We start from the raw sequence: 6,178 nt of genomic DNA on the forward strand, positions 1-6,178 counted from the left end.
CGAGTGGGTGCCATCAGGCAGTTGTTTGAACTATAAACAATTGCAGAGGTGCTGGAAGCTGTAGCTATGCTAAACAGCTGGCCCATCCCCCTCCTCTGGCGTTCCCGTTCCCCTTTCCTTCCCCTGCAGTCAACAGGGTTTTGGCCAGCGATACCTTCCCTGACATTTTGGATTTGATTAGAAAGTAATGTATATCCTGTGACATGCGGGCAGGCGAGCACAGAAATGCTATCAAGTCAAGCGTGTGGTCTCACAAGCCCTGACAACAAGTCAAATATCCCCCTTCCTCCCCTCCCCCTTTTACAGGCCTGGAAATCTCCCCATTTAGGGCCAGAGACGGCAAACCCAAGCAGCACCAAAGCTCACCGGGGTGAGCGCTTGCCTGGGTCTGCGGTGCAGTGTGGGGAGGCTTCGTCTGGTTTCTGCAAATGGAGCTTCTGCTAACCATTGACAAATTGGATGCTTGTCTCAGAGTGTAAAAATGTACTTCTCCTGAACTTTGCTTTTATTCAGAGAAAAGGGATGAAAAATTAATTCATAAGCCCCACCTAAAGCCTCTTCCCCCGAGTTGGCTCTCCCTCAGCTCCTATCCCCACAAACACTGCCTGCCTTCCCCCCAGAGGGCTCCTCCTGTCTTCCTCGTTTTTAGGGTGGAGGCTAATGAGCCTCCCCAGCCCTGGTAAGTCAGGATTAATTAACCTGCAGATCCCTGCAGGCTCCCAACACCTGCTAACTGAGAGAATCCAGCCAGTCTCTCACGGTGCTTTTCTGCACACAACCAGCTTTAGCACCTGGGATAAGGGAGGGTTACAAGCTCTGGCTTTGCCCGGATGCTTTTATAATGAAAAAAAAAAAAAAGGCAGGATTATTATTATCTTTATTCTTTTAATTTAGATCAGCAACCTCTTCCGCATGGGAGGGGGGCATCTGCTAGCAGGCAGCTCCGTGCCTTGCCATCACCACCTTCCTGGGGCTGGAGAGGAGCCTGTAGCCAAGTTCTGCCTCTCTGCTAATGGGCACTTCTCCGTCCTGGCTGGTGGCTGCCATCTGTGGCACGTGTTGTAGAGCATGTAGCCACTCAGCACGGGTTGCAGTTATCTGATGCGATGGCTCTCTAGAGACTGATTTAGGACCACTATAGTAAGGAGAGTTGGAGCTAATTGGATTTTTTATTTTTTTTTTTCTGAGCCGTGTTTCCAGATGTGACAGGGCAGCGTTGCTTTATTAGCCCAGCCGTGCTCACCCACACTCCCTGTTACAGAGGAAGGGATTTCTTTTTTCCCTCGGTGTTGAATCACAGCGTAGTGGGGGTGTTTCCTGCCGCTTTCTGAGCACCAGCCAAGCGGCCTTCCTCGCCTGCTGGAATTTTACAGCAGGCACCGAGCTGGGCTGCGACCCTGCTGAATGCTGGCATTTAGTATTTCAGCGAATACTTTCTGTTATCTCCACTGGTAACTGATTCATTTCGGCGGACTGGGCAAACTAGAAATAAAAATTCCCGGCAACATTCTTCGGTGACTCACTCAGGTGTACAAAGCCTCCACAAGTGCACCCTGCTCCCCCACAGCCTACGGGACACCGGCGACTCGGTTGTGTGCAGAAGCATTAAGGCTGGGTTTTGCTGGTTGTGTGCAGGAGCATTAAGGCTGGGTTTTGCTGGCTGCCATCCCACCGGGGCCGTGGCCTGGCTGCTTGTGAGCTGCCACCAGCCGGCCCTCCCCGCCTCCTGCTCCACCGCCGTGCCGCCCCGCGGCCATTTTGTCACCCTCGCCTGGTGGGAACATGGAGCTGGGCGCCACTGGTGCTTTGGCTGAACAGCCACAGGGCCATAAGGGTGGAGATGGGCCCACCTGGCTGGGAAGAGGTTAAATAATTCACCATGGGCTGCCGGGGAGCAGAAGCCTCGCTTCATCTGCCAGTGCCGCTCGCTGGCTGTTTGTTCCTTTCCGCAACACCTCTCTGAGAGAGATGAAAGATAAAGGCCCAAGGGGAGGCAACACGACCTGCTGAAGGTCGTAATAAGCAAGCCTAGCTTCTCGCACCAGCTTTGCTTCAATTTTCTACCAAAACATCAAATAAATGACATGTATGTTGTACAGATAATCCTATGAACAGGTAGCACACAGCGTGATCCACACACACCGTGCCCGTTCACAGGGCAAAGCAGTGAGTTTCAGAGAGCAGCAATTTCTTTCTGTCACGGCCATCGATCCTTGGCATTCTTCAGTCTGCCAGAAATAAGTGTTGCATCTTTATCTGTCCTGAAGATCGTTTAGAGAGGCTGAAGGCTTGCGAGGACTGTGCACAATACCACCTCAAAGCCAGGCTGGAGAGTGCCCTCCAGCTCAGCAGGTTAAGCTGTGCTCTACACAGTCTGGGTGAGGTTGGTGGGGCCCCTTCGAAGCCAAGTGGCTCCAGTGGTCTCTACAGCTACCTGTGATCAGCCATGGCAGTGGCCTTGATAAATGTGGCTCTGTGGCATGAAAGACCACGTGTTATGCCATCTGCATCACTGTCAGAGGCTTCATTCCCTTGGGGACTCTACACCTGTGGACACACCTGCCTGGCCACCATTTTTTCCCCCCATCGCTCCCTTTCATGTTTCACCTCTCTTCTTTTTTCCCCTATCCACCAGCAACAGGAGAAATCTCATTTTGTATGGAGAGCTAGCTGGCATCTTTTAGCCCTACACCCCATCAGCTAAAGACAATGACATACTTACATCTCTTCCTTCAGTAGCAGCTAATGGCTAGTACCAAAATAGCGGCCCTCTTTATGACCTCGCTACCTGCCTTTCCACTTACTTAGTTTCCTATGAAGTGTCCTTGCTAGCATGCTGTACTTGGCTTGCCTAAAGGCTGCAGGTCTTTAACTAGAAGACATGCTTCTGGCATCCCTGGGAACTGAATTAAAGTCATGCTGGCAGCTGCCCTCTGCCCTTGTCTACTGCAATATCTCAAGATGATGCCAGCAGCCCCCTGGGCTGCATTACGAAGAGGGCTGCCCGCAGGTCGAGAGAGGTGACTGTTCCCATCTGTTCAGCCCCGGTGAACATCTGGAGTTCTGGGTCCAGTCCTGGGCTCCTCACCCAGTGCAACAGAGACAGGCACTTAGTGGAGCAAGCCATAAAGATGGAGGGATGGGAACATCTGACATACAAATAAAGGCTGAGAGAACTGGCACTGTTCAGTTTGGAGAAAAGAATGTGCTGGGAGGATCTTATCCATGTGTAGATACCTGATGGAGTGACTAAAGAAAATGGAATTAGACTTGGTGGTACCCAGGAAAAGGGTACTACTGAGGCATCCTTTCAAACAAGAGGCGATTGGTACAAATGGAAATACAAGAAATACCATTTCAACATTAAAAGCAAACAAACAGAAAAAATAACACTCACCTTCTTTATTGGAAGGGTGATCACACAGACAGGTTGTGGATTCTCCACCCTTGGTGATACTCAGAACCTGACTGTACACGGTCCTGAGCAACTTGCATTAGCTGGCCCTGCTCTGAGCAGGGGTCAGCCTAGACAATTCTCAGAGGCTCCTTTCAACCTCAGCTGTTCTGTGATCCTGCTTGCTGATCCTGATGCCCTGCGGTCAAGTCTCTCTACCCTTACTTGTATCATCCCTCAAATATCTTGATGGCGTGCTCTTTGGCACTCCTGGGGGAAATGACAAATTAGCTCCTCTGCAGCAGGTACTCAGAGACACCTGAGCAGTTGACAAAAGCACACCTGATTTAGGAGTAGGGGAGGAAAAAAGTCTTTGCATAGGGTGTCAGTACAGACAATGCATGTGGGATTCATCTCATCTAACTCTGGACGTTTATAGTATAACCGCTTATGTTTGAGTTACGTATCTTAACTTCCTTTTGACTCAATAAGAGAAATAGGCATTTCTAGAACGTTATTTGTGTGACCTGTTTTAAATGAGATGAATCATGCACAAGAATTGCCTTTCTTTCTCTGCTATCAGCAGAGATTATATGAAGAAGATCAGATTTGGACTTCTATGCTGTGGATATTTTATGGCATTTAGGATGATTCCTACCTCTGATATTTGTGCAGAAGCCTATCTGTTATTGCCTAGAGTAAATTTTTACATACCATAAAATGCAGTCAAATTTGATGAATATATCTTTGCTTCAAAACAGGACTAAAAAAACAGACAACTAAACAGGACAGGCAAGCCACAGAGTGCTGGAGATTAGAAATTCATACAAGCAACTTAGAGGCAGAAAGGAGCCCTTTCTTATCCCAACAGTGAGCATTCAGGGGTACAACTCAAGGGCACTTTGTGTAACGGGACCTCATCTACTACATTGGGCCAAAGCCAAGGGCCCCAAACCCAACTCTAGCGATTCCTCATGTGGCTGGGCTCCTTAGCCCATGGGAGCCTAGGGAACTGGTTAGTAGCTCAGTCCACATTGTTATCTCAAGGGTCAGCAAAGAGATTTGTGGCAAACTGCACTCAGGACAAGGTGTTTCGGTGAGGAGATATCTTAGGCTGCCTTTGCAATTGTTACCTCATTTTTTATTTTTATTTTTTGCACACTTCCATTGGCGGGATAGGATCTTACTGGGACAGAAGATCTTCACCCCATCATGTTGTTGACTGAACTTCTTACAAGGACAAGCAGCCAGAAGATACTGTGCGTCCTTGGCAGTGATAGGTCCCATGCTGGCGTGCCAAATAATTGAAGGACACTGCTAGATCACACAGCTTGTCTTGTCTCAGCTTTTGATGTATGTTGAGGCAACACGGCATACAACTGCTGTCCCTTTGAGCACACACCTGGGGATCAGAAGACTGATCAAGCTTGGCAGAGGTGGTTTGTCTATGCAGCATGAGGGCTGCCCACACTTTAAAAAGGCAAATAGCATAAGCACACGATATGTAAGCTGAGGTGGTGGTGTGCTGTGTACATGTGCAGTGTGATCCTGGGAGCCTTGGACAGTCAGAGTTTGACCTTGAAACTGCTGCAAGGGTTCTGTAAGACAGCAGAGCTGCAGATTGCATTAGGCAAGTCCTCTTTGGGCAGGGCACTTAGCCCCAGGATTTTTCAAGGGAAGTCTCAACTTTTAGATATCTGTATGTATCTTCGTTAGGATTATAGATTGAGAAAGAGTATATGAAGTCAACTGCCAAGAAAAAAGACATACAGAGTCAACAAAATCAACATCAGTTTGTCTCAGGTTAGGTACTTTAGACTAGCTCCTGGTTTAAAAGAACTCGTGACCTGTGATTTCTCAGCATTTGGATAAGACAACGATCTTTTCTCCCCAGAGTGCTCTGAGATGTCAGATAACGATATAAGATCTAAGTGATGCTAAGTGTAGATATTATCTGTTGTCCTGTGAAATGGAGTACACAAACATGTTGGAAACTGCTGTGTGATGCAGGAGAAGGTTTGATATTCAAATATTATGGCATTACCTTGCCAGTGTAAAATTTCATCATGAAGAAATTTCATCATGAAAAAATTATGAAGTATTTCCCTCCAACATTATTTTGGTGGTGAGAGGAAAGCGGCTTGGAGAAAAATGCTTGGAATGCCTGACTCTAAGGTACTTGGCCCTTATTTAAAACTCTCTAATTGCACCTACTTAGTATTGTATTTTTAATGGTACGAAAATATATCTATGTGTTATTTCCCAGCAGAGCTGAATGAACAAACAGAAAGGCTGGGCCTTTTTTTACATATATATATATATTTTTTTGTTTTCTTCTGCACAAATGTCCACTGTGGTGGAGTTGCAGATGGACCAAAGGGCCACTTCTGGTGCTGGCATGCTTCCACGGAGGTCAAGAGCAATCCAGCCGCAGAGATTTTTACCCCATCTTGCCAAGATTCAAGTGCAAGGGAAAACTAGTTTGGTGAGCTCATGGTCATCCCCAGCGAGCGGGATTTCAGGTCATGACAGCAGTGCAAAGACGGCCTTAGTCTCCTGCAGGAAATCGAGGACTTGACCAGCAAAGGGACTGCAGGTAGGGTCTGAGTACTTACACCCTGCACTTACACCTAGCCCAAGTAACGGCTCCAGTCTGGGCTTGCAAGAGTAGGGAACAATCACACTCAAAGCAGCGTAAAAACTTTTCAAGTGCTGTTGGGAAATCATGTGCTATTTTTCGAGTCATCCTATAAATTTTCCTGCTTTTTCCATTTCAGAGCTAAT

Source organism: Aythya fuligula, chromosome 1, assembly GCF_009819795.1.
Source record: "Aythya fuligula isolate bAytFul2 chromosome 1, bAytFul2.pri, whole genome shotgun sequence".
Classification (NCBI taxonomy): Eukaryota; Metazoa; Chordata; class Aves; order Anseriformes; family Anatidae; genus Aythya; species Aythya fuligula.